Here is a 19,026-nt window from a genome sequence, read left to right as displayed (position 1 = left end):
TCTTTGGTCAAAATTTGTCAAAAACCACTTTTTACGGAAATCCCGCACCGTGCGAAAATATCTTGTTTTTCCTAAACAACACTTTGTAACTCGAAAGGATTTGGTGTTGCGTGTATTTCTAATCGTGTAGCCTCAAAAGAGAATGCACAGGAGAGTTTTCTCCCGAAAGAATATGTAGGAATACCACGTTTTAAGGAAATACAGTGTTGCAGAGTAAAGACAAATACATACTTATTGGAAACACTTAAACTTTACGAGATGAAATAACACATAGTACAAAATTAGCTTGTATCTCCTAAACAACACGTTATAACTTGAAAGGATTTGTTGTGGCGTGTACGTCTAAACGTGTACCCTCAAAAGAGAACCCACAGGAGAATTTTATCCTGTGCGTTCTCTTTTGAGGCTACACGCTTAGACATACACGCAACACCAAGGCTTTTCGAGTTACAACGTGTTGTTTAGGAAAAACAAGATAATTTCGCACGATGCGAGATTTCCTTAAAACCTGGTTTCTGACAAATTTTGATGAAATAAAATTCTCCTGTGGGTTCTCTTTTGAGGCTACACTTTTAGACGTACACGCCACACCAAATCTTTTCGAGTTACAACGTGTTGTTTAGGAGATACAAGCGAATTTTGTACGATGCGTTATTTCTTCTTGTAAGTGTTTCCAATATGTACTTATTTGTCTATACTCTGCAAAATTGTATTTCCGTATAACGTGGTATTCTTACATATTCTTTCGAGAGAAAACTCTCCTGTGCCTTTTCTTTTGAGGCTCCACGCTTACACATGCACGCAACACCAATGCTTTTCAAGTTACAACATGTTGTTTAGGAAAAAGAAGATGATTTCACACGATGCGGGATTTCCTTAAAACGTGGTTTTTTGAAAAATTTTGAAGAAAGAAAATTCTCCTGTAGGTTCTCTTTTGAGGCTACACGTTTAGACGTACATGCCACACCAAATCTTTTCGAGTTACAACGTGTTGTTTAGGAGATACAAGCTAATTTTTTAAGATGCGTTAATTCTTCTCGTAAAGTGTTTCCAACACGTACGTATTTGTCTTTACTCTGCAACATTGTATTTCCTTATAACGTGGTAGTCTTACATATTCTTTCAAGAGAAAACTATCCTGTGCATTCTCTTTTGAGGTTACACACTTAGACATACAGGCAACATCAAAGCTTTTTGAGTTATAACGTGTTATTTAGGAAAAACAAGATAATTTCGCACGATGCGAGATTTCCTTAAAACGTGGTTTCTGACAAATTTTGATGAAAGAAAAGTCTCTTGTGGGTTCCCTTTTGAGGCTACACGCTTAGACGTACACGTCACACCAAATCTTTTCGAGTTACAACGTGTTGTTTATGAGATACAAGCTACTTTTTTACGATGCGTTATTTCTTCTTGTAAAGTCATTCCAATATGTACTTATTTGTCTTTACTCTGCAAAATTGTATTTCCTTATAACGTGGTATTCTTATATAATCTTTCGAGAGAAAACTCTCCTGTGCCTTCTCTTTTGAGGCTTCATGCTTACACATACACGCAACACCAAAGCTTTTCGAGTTACAACATGTTGTTTAGGAAAAAGAATATGATTTCGCACGATGCAGGATTTCCTTAAAACGTGGTTTTCTGAAAAATTTTGACGAAAGAAAATTCTCCTGTGGGTTCTCTTTTGAGGCTACACGTTTAGACGTACACGGCACACCAAATCTTTTCGAGTTACCACGTGTTGTTTCGGAGATACAAGCTAATTTTGTAAGATGTGTTACTTCTGCTCGTAAAGTTTTCCAATAAGTACTTATTTGTCTTTACTCTACAACAGTGTATTTCCTTATAACGTTGTATTCTTACATATTCTTTCGAGAGAAAACTCTCCTGTGCGTTCTCTTTAGAGGTTACACGCTTAGACATACACGCAACGCCAAAGCTTTTCGAGTTACAATGTGTCGTTTAGGAAATACAAGATAATTTTGCATGATGCGAGATTTCCATAAAACGTGGTTGTCTGAAAAATTTTGACGAAAGAAAGTTATCCTGTGGGTTCTCTTTTGAGGCTACACGTGTAGAGGTACGAGCCACACCAAATCTTTTCGAGTTACAACGTGTTGTTTAGGAGATACAAGCTAATTTTGTACGATGTGTTATTTCTTCTCTTAAAGTGTTTCCAATACGTACGTAGTTGTCTTTACTCTGCAACACTTTATTTCCTTATAACGTGGTATTCTTACATATTCTTTCGAGAGAAAACTCTCCTGTGCGTTCTCTTTTGAGGCTACACGCTTAGACATACACGCAACACCAAAGCTTTTCGAGTTACAACGTGTTGTTTAGGAAAAACAAGATAATTTCGCACGATGCGAGATTTCCTTAAAACGTGGTTTCTGACAAATTTTGATGAAAGAAAATTCTCCTGTGTGTTCTCGTTTGAGGCTACACTTTTAGACGTACACGTCACACCAAATCCTTTCGAGTTACAACGTGTTGTTTAGGAGATACAAGATAATTTTGTAAGATGTGTTATTTCTTCTCATAAAGTGTTTCCAATATGTACTTATTTGTCTTTACTCTGCAAAATTGTATTTCCTTATAACGTGGTATTCTTACATATTCTTTGGAGTGAAAACTCTCCAGTGCCTTCTCTTTTGAGGCTCCACGCTTACACATACACGCAACACCATAGCTTTTCGAGTTACAACATGTTGTTTAGGAAAAAGAAGATGATTTCGCACGATGCCGGATTTCCTTAAAATGTGGTTTTCTGAAAATTTTTGAATAAAGAAAATTCTCCTGTGGGTTATCTTTTGAGGCTACACGTTTAGACGTACACGCCACACCAAATCCTTTCAAGTTACCACGTGTTGTTTAGGAGATACAAGCTAATTTTGTACGAAGCATTATTTCTTCTCGTAAAGTGTTTCCAATACGTACTTATTTGTCTTTAATCTGCTACACTCTATTTCCTTATAACATGGTATTCTTACATATTATTTCGAGGGAAAACTCTCCTGTGCGTTCTCTTTTGAGGGGACACGCTTAGACAAACATGCAACGCCAAAGCTTTTCGAGTTACAATGTGTTGTTTAGGAAAAACAAGATAATTTAGCACGATGCGAGATTTCCATAAAACGTGGTTTTCTGAAAAATTTTGACGAAAGAAAGTTCTCCTGTGGGTTCTCTTTTGAGGCTACACGTGTAGAGGTACGAGCCACACCAAATCTTTTCGAAATACAACGTGTTGTTTAGGAGATATAAGCTAATTTTTTACGATGCGATAATTCTTCTCATAAAGTGTTTCCAATAAGTACATATTTGTCTTTACACTGCAGCATTATATTTCCTTATAACGTGGTATTCTTACATATTCCTTCGAGAGAAAACTATCCTGTGCGTTCCCTTTTGAGGCTACACACTTAGACATACAGGCAACACCAAAGCTTTTCGAGTTACAACGTGTTGTTTATGGAAAACAAGATAATTTTGTACGATGCGGGATTTCCTTAAAGCGTGGTTTTCTGACAAATTTTGACGAAAGAAAATTCTCCTGTGGCTTCTGTTTTGAGGCTACACGTTTAGACGTGCACGCCACACCAAATCCTTTCGAGTAACCACGTGTTGTTTAAGAGATACAAGCTAATTTTGTATGATGCGTTATTTCTTTTCGTAAAGTGGTTCCAATACATATGTATTTGTCTTTACTCTGCAACACTGTATTTCCTTATAACGTTGTATTCTTACATGTTCTTTCGAGAGAAAACTCTCCTGTGCATTCTCTTTAGAGGCTACATGCTCAGACATACACGCAACACCGAAGCTTTTCGAGGTACAACGTGTTGTTTAGGAAAAACAAGATAATTTTGCACGAAGCGGGATTTCCTTAAAACGTGGTTTTCTGACAAATTTTGACGAAAGAAAGTTCTCCTGTAGGTTCTCTTTTGAGGCTACACGTGTAGACGTACGAGCCACACCAAATATTTTTCAGTTACAACGTGTTGTTTAGGAGACACAAGCAAATATTGTATGATGCGTTATTTCTTCTCGTAAAGTGTTTCCAATACGTACATATTTGTCTTTACTCTGCAACACTGTATTTCCTTATAACATGGTATTCTTACATATTTTTTCGAGGGAAAACAATCCTGTGCATTCTCTTTTGAGGCTACAGGATTAGACAAACACACAACACCAAAGCTTTTCGAGTTACAACGTGTTGTTTAGGAAAAAGAAGATGATTTCGCATGATGCGGGATTTCCTAAAAACCTGGTTTTCTGAAAAATTTTGACGAAAGAAAATTCTCCTGTGGGTTCACTTTTGAGGCTACATATTTAGACGTACACGTCACACCAAATCTTTTCGGGTTACATTGTATTGTTTAGGAGATACAAGCTAATTTTTTATAATGCGTTAATTCTCGTAAAGTGTTTCCAATACGTACGTATTTGTCTTTACTCTGCAACACTGTATTTCCTTGTAACGTGGTATTCTTACATATTCTTTCGAGAGAAAACTATCCTGTGCATTCCCTTTTGAGGCTAAACACTTAGACATACAGGCAACACCAAAGCTTTTTGAGTTACAACGTGTTGTTTATAAAAAACAAGATACTTTCGCACGATGCCGGATTTCCTTAAAACATGGTTTTCTGACAAATTTTGACGAAAGAAAATTATTCTGTTGGTTCTCTTTTGAGGCTTCACGTTTCGACGTGCACGTCACACCTAATCCTTTCGAGTTACCACGTGTTGTTTAGGACATACAAGCTAATTTTGTACGATGCTTTATTTCTTCTCGTAAAGTGTTTCCAATACGTACGTATTTGTCTTTACTCTGCAACACTGTATTTCCTTATAACGTGGTATTCTTACACATTCTTTCGAGAGAAAACTATCCTGAGCGTTCCCTTTTGAGGCTACACACTTAGACATACAGGCAACACCAAAGCTTGTCAAGTTACAACGTGTTGTTTATGAAAAAGAAGATAATTTCGCACGATGCGGGATTTCCTTAAAACTTGGTGTTCTGACAAATTTTGACGAAAGAAAATTCTCCTGTGGGTTCTCTTTTGAGGCTACACGTTTAGACGTGCACGCCACACCATATCCTTTTGAATTACCACGTGTTGTTTAGAAGATACAAGCTAATTTTGTACGATGCATTATTTATTCTCGTAAAGTGTTTCCAATATTTACGTAGTTGTCTTTACTCTGCAACACTGTATTTCCTTATAACATTGTATTCTTACATGTTCTTTCGAGAGAAAACTCTCCGGTGCGTTCTCTTTAGAGGCTACACGCTTAGACATACACGCAACACCAAAGCTTTTCGAGTTACAACGTGTTGTTTAGGAAAAACAGGATAATTTTGCACGATGCGGGATATCCTTAAAACGTGGTTTTCTGACAAATTTTGACGAAAGAAAGTTCTCCTGTGCGTTGTCTTTTGAGGCTACAGGTTTAGACGTACACGCCACACCAAATCTTTTCGAGTTACAACTTCTGGTTTAGGAGATATAAGGAAATTTTGTTCGATGCGTTATTTCTTCTTGTAAAGTGTGTCCAATATGTACTTAATTGTCTTTACTCTGCAACACTGTATTTCCTTATAACGTGATATTCTTACATATTCTTTCGAGGAAAAACTCTCCTGTGCATTCTCTTTTGGGCTACACGCTTAGACATACACGCAACACCAAAGCTTTTCGAGTTACAACGTGTTGTTTAGGAAAAACAAGATAATTTCGCACAATGCAGGACTTCCTTAAAACGTGGTTTTCTGAAAAAATTTTGACCAAAGAAAATTCTCCTGTGGGTTCTCTTTTGATGCTACACGTTTAGATGTAAACACCACACCAAATCTTTTCGAGTTACAACGTGTTGTTTACACCAAAGCTTTTCGAGTTACAACGTGTTGTTTAGGAAAAACAAGATAATTTCGCACGATGCGGGATTTCCTTAAAACGTGGTTTTCTGACATATTTTGACGAAAGAAAATTCTCCTGTGGGTTCTCTTTTGAGGCTACACGTTTCAACGTACACGCCACACAAAATCTTTTCGCGTTACAACGTGTTGTTTAGGAAATACAAGCTAATTTTGTACGATGTATCATTCCTTCTCGTAAAGTGTTTCCAATATGTATGTATCTGTCTTTACTCTGCAACACTGTATGTCCTTATAACGTGGTATTCTTACATATTCTTTTGAGAGAATACTCTCTTGTGCGTTCTCTTTTGAGGCTACACGCTTCGACATACATTCAAAACCAAAGCTTTTCGAGTTACAACGTGTTGTTTAGGAAAAACCAGATAATTTCACACGATGCCGGATTTCCTTAAAACGTGGTTTTCTGAAAAAATTTTGACGAAAGAAAATTCTCCTGTGGGTTCTCTTTTGAGGCTACACCTTTAGATGTAAACACCACACCAAATCCTTTCGAGTTACTACGTGTTGTTTAGGAGATACAAGCTAATTTTTTCCCATGCATTATTTCTTCTCGTAAAGTGTTTCAAATACGTACATAATTTTCTTTACTCTGTAACACTGTTTTTCCATATAACGTAGTATTCCTACATATTCTTTCGAGAGAAAACTCTCCTGTGCGTTCTCTTTTGAGGCTACATTCTTAGACATACACCCAATACCAAAGCTTTTTGAGTTACAACGTGTTGTTTAGGAAAAACAAGATAATTTCGCACGATGTGGGATTTCCTTAAAACCTGGTTTTCTGACATATTTTGACCAAAGAAAATTCTACTGTGGGTTCTCTTATAAGGCTACACTTTTAGACGTACACGCCACACCAAATCTTTTCGAGTTACGACGTGTTGTTTAGGAGAAACAAGCTAATTTTGTACGATGCAATATTTCGTCTGGTAAAGTGTTTCCAATACATATGTAATTGTCTTTATTCTGCAACACTGTATTTCCTGATAACTTGGTATTCTTACATATTCTTTCGAGAGAAAAATCTCCTGTGCATTCTCTTTTGAGGCTACACGCTTAGACATACACGCTACACCAAAGCTTTTCGAGTTACAACTTGTTGTTTAGGAAAAACAAGATAATTTCGCACGATGCGGGATTTCCTTAAAATGTGGTTTTCTGACAAATTTTGACCAAAGAAAATTCTCCAGTGTATTCTCTTTAGATGCTACACGTTTAGAGGTACATGCCACACCAAATCTTTTCGAGTAACAACGTGCTTTTTAGTAAATACAAGCTAATTTTGTACGATGCATTATTTCTTCTCGTAAAGTGTTTCCAATATGTATGCATCTGTCTTTACTCTGCAACACTGTATTTCCTTATAACGTGGTATTCTTACATATTCTTTCTAGAGAAAACTCTCCTGTGCGTTCTCTTTTGAGGCTACACGTTTAGACATACACGCAGAACCAAAGCTATTTGAGTCACAACGTATTGTTTAGGAAAAACAAGATAATTTCGCACGATGCGGGATTTCCTTAATACGTGGTTTTCTAACAAATTTTGTTGAAAGAAAATTCTCCTGTGGGTTCTCTTTTGAGGCTACACGCCACACCAAATCTTTTCGAGTTACAACGCGTTGTTTAGGAGATACAAGCTAATTTTGTACGATGCGTTATTTCTTCTCGTAAAGTGTTTCCAATACGTATGTATTTGTCTTTACTCTGCAACACTGTATTTCCTTATAACGTGGTATTCTCATATATTCTTTCGAGAGAAAACTCTCCTGTGCTTTCTCTTTGAGCCCACACGTTTAGACATACACGCAACACCAAAGCTTTTCGAGTTAAAACGTGTTGTTAGGGAAACACAAGATAATTTCGCACGATGCGGGATTTCCTTAAAACGTGGTTTTCTGACAAATTTTGACGAAAGAAAATTCTCCTGTGGGTTCTCTTTTGAGGCTACACATTTCAACGTACACGCCACACCAAATCTTTTCGAGTTACAGCGTGTTGTTTAGGAAATACAAGCTAATTTTGTACGATGTATTATTCCTTCTCGTAAAGTGTTTCCAATACGTATGTATCTGTCTTTACTCTGCAACACTGTATTTCCTTATAACGTGGTATTCTTACATATTCTTTCGAGAGAATACTCTACTGTGCATTCTCTTTTGAGGCTACACGCTTAGACATACACGCAACACCAAAGCTTTTCGAGTTACAACGTGTTGTTTAGCAAAAACAAAATAATTTCGCACGATGCGGGATTTCCTTAAAACATGGTTTTCTGAAAAAATTTTGATGAAAGAAAATACTCCTGTGGGTTCTCTTTTGAGGCTACACGTTTAGATGTAAACACCACATCAAATCCTTTTGAGTCACAACGTGTTGTTTAGGAGATACAAGCTAATTTTATACCATGCGTTATTTCTTCTCCTAAAGTGTTTCCAATACGTACATATTTGTCTTTACTCTGCAACATTGTATTTCCATATATCGTGGTTTTCTTACATATTCTTTCGAGAGAAACCTCTCCTGTGTGTTCTCTTTTGAGGCTACATGCTTAGACATACACGCAACACCAAAGCTTTTCGAGTTACAACGTGTTGTTTTGGAAAAACAAAATAATTTCTCACGATGCGGGATTTCCTTAAAACGTGGTTGTCTGAAAAATTTTGACGAAAGAAAATACTCCTGTGGGATCTCTTTTGAGGCTACACGTTTAGACGTACACGCCACACGAAATTCTTTTGAGTCACAACGTGTTGTTTAGGAGATACAAGCTAATTTTATACCATGCGTTATTTCTTCTCGTTAAGTGTTTCCAATACGTACATATTTGTCTTTACTCTGCAACACTGTATTTCCATATATCGTGGTTTTCTTACATATTCTTTCGAGAGAAACCTCTCCTGTGCGTTCTCTTTTGAGGCTACATGCTTAGACATACACGCAACACCAAAGCTTGTCGAGTTACAACGTGTTGTTTTGGAAAAACAAAATAATTTCGCATGATGCGGGATTTCCTTAAAACGTGGTTGTCTGACAAATTTTGACGAAAGAAAATTCTCCTGTGGGTTCTCTTTTGAGGCTACATGTTTAGACGTACACGCCACATGAAATCTTTTCCAGTTACAACGTGTTGTTTAGGAGATACAAGCTAATTTATTAGATGCGTTATTTCTTCTCGTTAAGTGTTTCCAATACGTATGTATTTGTCTTTACTCTGCAACACTGTATTACTTTATAACGTGGTATTCTTACATATTCTTTCGAGAGAAAACTCTCCTGTGCATTCTCTTTAGAGGCCACACGTTTAGACATACACGCAACCCAAAAGCTTTTCGAGTTACAACGTGTTGTTTAGGAAAAACAAGATAATTTCGCATGATGCAGGATTTCCTTAAAACGTGGTTTTCTCAAAAAATTTTGACGAAAGAAAATTCTCCTGTGGGTTCTCTTTTGAGGCTACACGTTTAGATGTAAACACCACACCAAACCTTTTCGAGTTACAACGTGTTGTTTAGGAGATACAAGCTAATTTTTTTACCATGCGTTATTTCTTCTCATAAAGTGTTTCCAATATATACATATTGGTCTTTACTCTGCAACACTGTATTTCCAAATAACGTGGTATTCTTACATATTCTTTCGAGAGAAAACTCTCCTGTGCATTCTCTTTTGAGGCTACACGCTTAGACATACACGCAACACCAAAGCTTTTCGAGTAACAACGTGTTGTTTAGGAAAAACAAGATAATTTCGCACGATGAGGGATTTCCTTAAAACGTGATTTTCTGACAAATTTTGACGAAAGAAAATTCTCCTGTGGGTTACCTTTTGGGGCTACATGTTTAGACGTACACGCCACACCAAATCTTTTCGAGTTACAACGTGTTGTTTAGGAGATACAAGCTAATTTTGTACGATACATTATTTCTTCTCGTAAAGTGTTTCCAATAAGTACCTATTTGTCTTTACTCTGCAACACTGTATTTCCTTATAACGTGGTATTCTTACATATTCTTTCAAGAGAAAACTCTTCTGTGCGTTCTCTTCTGAGGCTACACGCTTAGACATACACGCAACACAAAAGCTTTTTGAGTTACAACGTGTTGTTTAGGAAAAACAAGATAATTTTGCACGATGCGGGATTTCCTTAAAAGGTGGTTTTCTGACAAATTTTGACGAAAGAAAATTCTCCTGTGGGTTCTCTTTTGAGGCTACACGTTTAGATGTAAACACCACACCAAATCTTTTCGAGTTACAACGTGTTGTTGAGGAGGTACAAGCTAATTTTTTACCATGAGTTTTTTCCTCTCGTAAAGTGTTTCCATACGTACATATTTGTCTTTACTCTGCAACACTGTATTTCCATATAACGTGGTATTCTTATATATTCTTTCGAGAGAAAACTCTCCTGTGCGTTCTCTTTTGAGGCTACACGCTTAGACATACACGCAACACCAAAACTTTTCGAGGTACAAGGTATTGTTTAGGAAAAACAAGATAATTTCGCACGATGCGGGATTTCCATAAAACGTGGTTTTCTGGAAAATTTTGACGAAAGAAAATTCTCCTGTGGGTTCACTTTTGAGGCTACACGTTTAGATGTAAACGCCACAACAAATCTTTTCGAGTTACAACGTGTTGTTTAGGAGATACAAGCTAATTTTTTACCATGCGAGAAGAAATACCGAATGTTGCAGAGTAAAGACAAATACATAAGTATTGGAAACACTTTATGAGAAGAAATAATGCATCGTACAAAATTAGCTTGTATCTCCTAAACAACACGTTGTAACTCGAAAAGAATTGGTGTGGCATGTATGTCTAAAGGTGTAGCCTCAGAAGAGATCACATAGGAGAATTTTCTTTCATCAAAAGTTTTCAGAAAATCACGTTTTAAGGAAATCCCGCATCGTGCGAAATTATCTTGTTTTTCCTAAACAACACGTTGTAACTCGAAGAGCTTTGGTGTTGCATGTATGTCTTAGTGTGTAGCCTCAAAAGGGAACACACAGGATAGTTTTCTCTCGAAAGAATATGTAAGAATACCATGAATAAGGAAATACAGTGTTGCAGAGTAAAGACAAATACGTACGTATAGGAAACACTTTACTAGAAGAATTAACGCGTCTTACAAAATTAGCGTGTATCTCCTTAACAACACGTTGTAACTCGAAAAGATTTGGTGTGGCATGTATATCTAAACGTGTAGCCTCAAATGAGAACCCACAGGAGAATTTTCTTTCGTCAAAATTTTTCAGAAAACCACGTTTTAAGGAAATCCCGCATCATACCAAATCATCTTCTTTTTCCTAAACAACATGTTTTAACTCGAAAAGCTTTGGTGTTGCGTGTAGGTCTAAGCGTGGAACCTCAAAAGAGAAGGCACAGGAGAGTTTTCTCTCGAAAGAACACGTAAGAATTCAACGTTATAAGGAAATACAGTGTTGAAGAGTAAAGACAAATACATATGTATTGGAAACACTTTGCAAGAAGAAATAACGCATCGTACAAAATTAGCTTGTATCTCCTAAACAACACGTGGTAACTCGAAAGGATTTGGTGTGACGTGTACATCTAAATGCGTAGCCTCAAAAGAGAACCCACAGGAGAATTTTCTTTCGTCAAAATTTGTCAGAAAACCACGATTTAAGGAAATCCTGCATCGTGCGAAGTTATCTTGTTTTTCATAAACAACACGTTGTAACTCGAAACGCTTTGGTGTTGCCTGTATGTCTAAGTGTGTAGCCTCAAAAGGGAACGCCCAGGAGAGTTTTCTCTCGAAAGATTATGTAAGAATACCACGTTATAAGGAAATACAGTGTGGCAGAGTAAAGACAAATATGTACATATTGGAAACACTTTACGAGAAGAATTAGCGCATCATAAAAAATTAGCTTATATCTCCTAAACAACACGTTGTAATTCGAAATGATTTGGTGTGGCGTGTACGTCTAAACGTGTAGCCTCAACAGAGAACACACAGGAGAATTTTCTTTCGTTAAAATTTTTCAGAAAACCACGTATTTAGGAAATCCCGCATCGTGCAACATCATCTTCTTTTTCCTAAACAACATGATGTAACTCGAAAAGCTTTAGTCTTCCGTGTATGTGTAAGCATGGAGCCTCAAAAGAGAAGGCACAGGAGAGTTTTCTCTCGAAAGAATATGTAAGAATACCACGTTATAAGGAAATACAATTTTGCAGAGTAAAGTCAAATAAGTATATATTGGAAACACTTTATGAGAAGAAATAACGCATCATAAAAAATTAGCTTGTATCTCCTAAACAACACGTTGTAACTCGAAAAGATTTGGTGTGACGTGTACGTCTAAACGTGTAGCCTCAAAAGAGAACCGACAGGAGAATTTTCTTTCATCAAAATTTGTCAGAAACCACGTTTTAAGGAAATCTCGCATCGTACGAAACTATCTTGTTTTCCCTAAACAACACGTTGTAACTCGAAAAGCTCTGGCGTTATGTGTATGTCTAAGCATGTAGCCTCAAAGGAGAACGCACAGGAGAGTTTTCTCTCAAAAGAATATGTAAGAATACCAAGTTATAAGGAAATACAGTGTTGCAGAGTAAAGACAAACACGTACGTATTGGAAACACTTTACGAGAAGAATTAAAGCATAGTACAAAATTAGCTTGTATTTCCTAAACAACACGTTGTAACTCGAAAAGATTTGGTGTGGCGTGTACGTCTAAACGTGTACCCTCAAAAGAGAACCCACAGGAGAATTTTCTTTCGTTAAAATTTTTCAGAAAACCACGTTTTAAGGAAATCCCGCATGGTGACAAATCATCTTCTTTTTCCTAAACAACATGTTGTAACTCGAAAAGCTTTGGTGTTGCCTGTATGTCTAAGCGTGGAGCCTCAAAAGAGAACGCACAGGAGAGTTTTCTCTCGAAAGAATATGTAAGAATACCACGTTATAAAGAAATACAATTTTGCAGAGTAAAGGCAATTAAGTACATATTGGAATCACTTTACGAGAAGTAATAACGCATCGTACAAAATTAGCTTGTATCTCCTAAACAACACGTTGTAACTCGAAAAGATTTGGTGTGACGTGTACGTCTAAACGTGTAGCCCCAAAAGAGAACACACAGGAGAATTTTCTTTCATCAAAATTTGTCAGAAACCACGTTTTATGGAAATCTCGCATCGAGCGAAATTATCTATTTTTTCCTAAACAACACGTTTTAACTCGAAAAGCTCTGGTGTTGCGTGTTTGTCTAAGCATGTAGCCTCAAAAGAGAACACACAGGAGAGTTTTCTCTCGAAAGAATATGTAAGAATACCACGTTATAAGGAAATACAGTGTTGCAGAGTAAAGAGAAACACATACATATTGGAAACACTTTACGAGAAGAATTAATGCATAGTACAAAATTAGGTTGTATCTCCTAAACAGCAAGTTGTAACTCGAAACTTTTGGTGTGGTGTGTACGTCTAAACGTGTAGCCTCAAAAGAGAACCCACAGGAGAATTTTATTTTTTCAAAATTTTTCAGAAAACCATGTTTTAAGTAAATTCCGCATCGTGCGAAATCACCTTCTTTTTCCTAAACAACATGTTGTAACTAGAAAAGCATTGGTGTTGCGTGTATGTGTAAGCGTGGAGCCTCAAAAGAGAAGGCACAGGAGAGTTTTCTCTCGAGAGAATATGTAAGAATACCACGTTATAAGGAAATACAATTTTGCAGAGTAAAGACAAATAAGTACATATTGGAAACACTTTAGGAGAAGAATTAACGCATCGTACAAAATTAGCTTGTATCTCCAAAACAACACATTGTAACTCGAAAAGATTTGGTGTGGCGTGTTCATTTAAACATGTAGCCTCAAAAGAGAACCCACAGGAGAATTTTCTTTCTTCAAAATTTGTCAGAAAACCACGTTTTAAGGAAATCCCGTATCGTGCGAAATCATCTTCTTTTTGCTAAACAAAACGTTATAACTCGAAAAGCTTTGGTGTTGCATGTATGTGTAAGCATGGAGCCTCTAAAGAGAACGCACAGGAGAGTTTTCTCTCGAAAGAACATGTAAGAATACAACGTTATAAGGAAATACAGTGTTGCAGAGTAAAGACAAATACGTACGTATTGGAAAAACTTTACGAGAAGAAATATTGCATCGTACAAAATTTGCTTGTATCTCCTAAACAACACGTGGTAATTCGAAACGATTTGGTGTGGTGTGTACGTCTAAACGTGTAGCCTCAAAAGAGAACCCACAGGAGAATATTCTTTCTTCAAAATTTGTCAGAAAACCATGTTTTAAGGAAATCCTGCATCGTGCGAAATTATCTTGTTTTTCATAAACAACACGTTGTACCTCGAAAAGCTTTGGTGTTACCTGTATATCTAAGTGTGTAGCCTCAAAAGGGAACGCACAGGATAGTTTTCTCTCGAAAGAATATGTAAGAATACCACGTTATAAGGAAATACAGTGTTGCAGAGTAAAGACAAATACTTACATATTGGAAAAACTTTACGAGAAGAATTAACGCATAGTACAAAATTAGCTTGAATCTCCTAAACAACACATTGTTACTCGAAATGATTTGCTGTAGCGTGTACGTCTAAACGTGTAGCCTCAAAAGTGAACCCACAGGAGAATTTTCTTTCGTCAAAATTTTTCAGAAAACCACGTTTTAAGGAAATCCCGCATTGTGCGAAATCATCTTTTTCCTAAACAACATGTTGTAACTCGAAAAGCTTTGGTGTTGCGTGTATGTCTAAGTGTGGAGCCTGAAAAGAGAAGGCACAGAAGAGTTTTCTCTCGAAAGAATATGTAAGAATACCACATTATAAGGAAATACAATTTTGCAGAGTAAAGACAAATAAGTACAAATTGGAAATATTTTACGGGAAGAAATAACGCATCATACAAAATTAGCTTATATCTCCTAAACAACACGTTGTAACTCGAAAAGATTTGGTGTGAGGTGTACGTCTAAACGTGTAGCCTCAAAAGAGAACCCACAGGAGAATTTTCTTTCATCAAAATTTGTCAGAAACCACGTTTTAAGGAAATCTCGCATCGTGCGAAATTATCTTATTTTTCCTAAACAACACATTGTAACTCGAAAACCATTGCTGTTGCGTGTATGTCTAAGCATGTAGCCTCAAAAGAGAACACCCAGGAGAGTTTTCTCTCGAAAGAATATGTAAGAATACTACGTTATAAGGAAATACAGTGTTGCAGAGTAAAGACAAATACGTACGTATTGGAAACACTTTAAGAGAAGAAATAACGTGTCGTACAAAATTAGCTTGTATCTCCTAAACAACACGTTGGAACTCGAAAAGATTTGGTGAGGCTCGTACGTCTACACATGCAGCCTCAAAAGAGAACCCACAGGAGAATTTTCTTTCTTCAAAATTTGTCAGAAAACCACGTTTTAAGGAAATCCCGCATCGTGCGAAATTATCTTGTTTTTCATAAACAACACGTTGTACCTCGAAAATCTTTGGTGTTGCCTGTATATCTAAGTGTGTAGCCTCAAAAGGGAACGCACAGGATAGTTTTCTCTCGAAAGAATATGTAAGAATACCACGTTATAAGGAAATACAGTGTTGCAGAGTAAAGACAAATACTTACATATTGGAAAAACTTTACGAGAAGAATTAACGCATAGTACAAAATTAGCTTGAATCTCCTAAACAACACATTGTTACTCGAAAAGATTTGCTGTAGCGTGTACGTCTAAACGTGTAGCCTCAAAAGAGAACCCACAGGAGAATTTTCTTTCGTCAAAATTTTTCAGAAAACCACGTTTTAAGGAAATCCCGCATTGTGCGAAATCATCTTTTTCCTAAACAACATGTTGTAACTCGAAAAGCTTTGGTGTTGCGTGTATGTCTAAGTGTGGAGCCTGAAAAGAGAAGGCACAGAAGAGTTTTCTCTCGAAAAAATATGTAAGAATACCACATTATAAGGAAATACAATTTTGCAGAGTAAAGACAAATAAGTACAAATTGGAAATATTTTACGGGAAGAAATAACGCATTGTACAAATTTAGCTTGTATCTCCTAAACAACACGTTGTAACTCGAAAAGATTTGGTGTGAGGTGTACGTCTAAACGTGTAGCCTCAAAAGAGAACCCAAAGGAGAATTTTCTTTCATCAAAATTTGTCAGAAACCACGTTTTAAGGAAATCTCGCATCGTGCGAAATTATCTTATTTTTCCTAAACAACACATTGTAACTCGAAAACCTTTGCTGTTGCGTGTATGTCTAAGCATGTAGCCTCAAAAGAGAACACCCAGGAGAGTTTTCTCTCGAAAGAATATGTAAGAATACTACGTTATAAGGAAATACAGTGTTGCAGAGTAAAAACAAATACGTACGTATTGGAAACACTTTAAGAGAAGAAATAACGTGTCGTACAAAATTAGCTTGTATCTCCTAAACAACACGTTGGAACTCGAAAAGATTTGGTGAGGCTCGTACGTCTACACGTGCAGCCTCAAAAGAGAACCGACAGGAGAATTTTCTTTCTTCAAAGTTTGTCAGAAAACCATGTTTTAAGGAAATCCCGCATCGTGCGAAATTATCTTGTTTTTCATAAACAACACGTTGTACCTCGAAAAGCTTTGGTGTTGCCTGTATATCTAAGTGTGTAGCCTCAAAAGGGAACGCACAGGATAGTTTTCTCTCGAACGAATATGTAAGAATACCACGTTATAAGGAAATACAGTGTTGTAGAGTAAAGACAAATACTTACATATTGGAAAAACTTTACGAGAAGAATTAACGCATAGTACAAAATTAGCTTGAATCTCCTAAACAACACATTGTTACTCGAAAAGATTTGCTGTAGCGTGTACGTCTAAACGTGTAGCCTCAAAAGAGAACCCACAGGAAAATTTTCTTTCCTCAAAATTTTTCAGAAAACCACGTTTTAAGGAAATCCCGCATTGTGCGAAATCATCTTTTTCCTAAACAACATGTTGTTACTCGAAAAGCTTTGGTGTTGCGTGTATGTCTAAGTGTGGAGCCTGAAAAGAGAAGGCACAGAAGAGTTTTCTCTCGAAAGAATATGTAAGAATACCACATTATAAGGAAATAAAATTTTGCAGAGTAAAGGCAAATAAGTACAAATTGGAAATATTTTACGGGATGAAATAACGCATCGTACAAAATTAGCTTGTATCTCCTAAACAACACGTTGTAACTCGAAAAGATTTGGTGTGAGGTGTATGTCTACACGTGTAGCCTCAAAAGAGAACCGACAGGAGAATTTTCTTTCATCAAAATTTGTCAGAAACCACGTTTTAAGGAAATCTCGCATCGTGCGATATTATCTTATTTTTCCTAAACAACATATTGTAACTCGAAAACCTTTGCTGTTGCGTGTATGTCTAAGCATGTAGCCTCAAAAGAGAACACCCAGGAGAGTTTTCTCTCGAAACAATATGTAAGAATACTACGTTATAAGGAAATACAGTGTTGCAGAGTAAAGACAAATACGTACGTATTGCAAACACTTTAAGAGAAGAAATAACGTGTCGTACAAAATTAGCTTGTATCTCCTAAACAACACGTTGGAACTCGAAAAGATTTGGTGAGGCTCGTACGTCTACACGTGTAGCCTCAAAAGAGAACCCACAGAAGAACTTTCTTTCGTCAAAATTTGTCAGAAAACCACGTTTTAAGGAAATCCCGCATCGTGCAATATTATCTTGTTTTTCCTAAACAACACGTTGTAACTCGAAAAGCTTTGGTGTTGCGTGTATGTCTAAGCGTGTAGCCTCTAAAGAGAACGCACAGGAGAGTTTTCTCTCGAAAGAACATGTAAGAATACAACGTTATAAGAAAATACAGTTTTGCAGTGTAAAGACAAATACGTATGTATTGGAAACACTTTACGAGAAGAAATAATGCATCTTACAAAATTATCTTGTATCTCCTAAACAACACGTGGTATCTCGAAAGGATTTGGTGTGGTGTGTACGTCTAAACATGTAGCCTCAAAAGAGAACCCACAGGAGAATTTTCTTTCGTCAAAATTTGTCAGAAAACCACGATTTAAGGAAATCCCGCAAGGTGCAATATTATCTTCTTTTTCATAAACAACACGTTGTAACTCGAAACGCTTTGGTGTTGCCTGTATGTCTAAGTGTGTAGCCTCAAAAGGGAATGCCCAGCATAGTTTTCTCTAGTAAGAATACCTAAGAATACCACATTATAATGAAATACAGTATTGCAGTGTAAAGACAAATACGTACGTATTGGAATCACTTAATGAGAAGAATTAACGCATCGTACAAAATTAGCTTGTATCTCCTAAACAACACATTGTAACTCGAAAAGATTTGATGTGGCGTGTACGTCTAAACGTGTAGCCTCAAAAGAGAACCCACAGGAGAATTTTCTTTCGTTAAAATTTTTCAGAAAACCACGTATTAAGGAAATCCCGCATCGTGCGAAATCATCTTCTTTTTCCTAAACAACATGTTGTAACTCGAAAAGCTTTAGTGTTGCGTGTATGTCTAAGCGTAGAGCCTCAATAGAGAAGGCACAGGAGAGTTTTCTTTCAAAAGAATAGGTAAGAATACCACGTTATAAGGAAATACAGTGTTGTAGAGTCAACAAAAATACATATGTATTGGAAACACTTTAGGAGAAGAAGTAACGCATCATACAAAATTAGCTTGTATCTCCTAAACAACACGTTATAACTCGAAAAGATTTGGTGTGACGTGTACGTCTAAACGTGTAGCCTCAAAAGAGAACCCACAGGAGAATTTTCTTTCATCAAAATTTGTCAGAAACCACGTTTTAAGAAAATCTCGCATCGTGCGAAATTATCTAGTTTTTCCAAACAACACGTTGTAAATCGAGTTGGGGTTGCGTGTATTTCTAAGCGTGTAGCCTCAAAAGAGAACGCACAGAAAAGTTTTCTCTCGAAAGAATATGTAGGAATACCACGTTATAAGGAAATACGGTGTGGCAGAGTAAAGACAACTAAGTACGTATTGGAAACACTTTAAGAGAAGAAATAACGCGTCGTACAAAATTAGCTTGTATCTCCTAAACAACACGTTGTAACTTGAAGAGAT

The sequence above is a fragment of the Apodemus sylvaticus genome, chromosome 6, assembly GCF_947179515.1.
Source record: "Apodemus sylvaticus chromosome 6, mApoSyl1.1, whole genome shotgun sequence".
NCBI lineage: Eukaryota > Metazoa > Chordata > Mammalia > Rodentia > Muridae > Apodemus > Apodemus sylvaticus.
This window is presented reverse-complemented; position numbering follows the sequence as displayed.